The following is a 1,614-nucleotide window of genomic DNA, read 5'->3' on the forward strand; positions in this document are numbered from 1 at the left end:
CTACTGAGGAGGAAAAAACAAGAAGAATGAAGGAAGTAAAGAAAAAGTAATAAAAGGAGGAGGAGGAGGAGGAGGAGGAAGAGTAGGAGAGGGAGGAGAAGAGGAAGAGGAGAAGGAAGGAAAAAATACTACTGAGGAGGAAAAAACAAGAAGAATGGAGGAAGTAGGGAAAATATAATAAGAGGAGGAAGAAAAACAACACAAAAGAGAATGAGTAGGAGGAAGAGGAGGAGGAGGAGGAGGAGGAGAAGGGGTATTAAGGAAGAACATTAGGAAGGACAAAAAAAAAAGGAAAAATAAAAATAAATATATGTAAAACAAAAAACAAAAGGAACTCTTAACAGGTCACCAACAGACAGTCTAGCTTAACACTGCTTTGAGACTATAATATGGACAACAGCTTACCCACATCCACCTTGGAGCTCTGGATATCCACACACACAGATGGATATACAGACAGAACATGACAGCCAACCCCCAGGAGCTCTCAACAGGCTACCAACAGACAGTCTGGCTTAACACTGCTTTGAGACTATAATATGGACAACAGCTTACCCACACCCACCTTGGAGCTCTGGATATCCACACACACAGATGGATATACACACAGAACACAACAGCCAACCCTCAGGAGCTCACAGCAGGCTACCAACAGACAGACAGCCTTGGCATTACTTCAAGAGACTCTGTAATATGGACAACAGCTTACCCACACCCACCTTGGAGCTCTGGATATCCACACACACAGATGGATATACAGACAGAACATGACAGCCAACCCTCAGGAGCTCACAGCAGGCTACCAACAGACAGACAGCCTTGGCATTACTTCAAGAGACTCTGTAATATAAACAACAGCTTACTCACACCCACCATGTAGCTCTGGACATCCACACACGCAGATGTTCCTTGTAGTAGAGAGTGACATCTTGCCCTCAGGAGCTGACAACATCGCCGCTACAAGACAGACCAAGAAAATATAAAAGGGGGTGAAGTTAGTATAGAAAATAGGGTTGTGGTGCTTGGTTTTTCTCTCTTTCGGGGTTGGAAATGGTTTGTTGTCACTCTCCTTGATGCTGCGAGAGGCTGATCATTTGTCTTGTATAACTAACTGGACATAAGTGGAGGCAGGAGTTTTTGATGTGTGTCTTTTGAGGGTGGGTAACTTTAATGCCTGATACTTGAGGTTTGTGCTTTTGTAGGGGGAGAGAATGATTACTGTCCCTCTTACTGCTACTACTACTATTACTACTACTACTACTACTACTACTACTACTACAGAAATTGCCCTAAGTATACCCCTAAGGAAGAAGTAGTTTTTTATATATATTTTTTGAGAGTAACTTTACAGAGGAAGGAATGCTGTGTCCCTTACTGCTACTACTACTACTACTACTACTACTATTGCTACAGAAATTGACCTAAGTATACCCCCGAGGAAGTAGAAGTTTTTATATATAATTTTTGAGAGTAACTTTAAAGAGGAATGAATACTGTCCCTTACTACTACTACTACTACAACTACTATGACTACAACTACGACGACTACTACTACTACTACTACTACTACTGTCTGCCTCTGCACCATGAATGAAGGATCTAAAACACCATTAC

This window comes from Eriocheir sinensis, chromosome 11 (assembly GCF_024679095.1).
Source record: "Eriocheir sinensis breed Jianghai 21 chromosome 11, ASM2467909v1, whole genome shotgun sequence".
Classification (NCBI taxonomy): Eukaryota; Metazoa; Arthropoda; class Malacostraca; order Decapoda; family Varunidae; genus Eriocheir; species Eriocheir sinensis.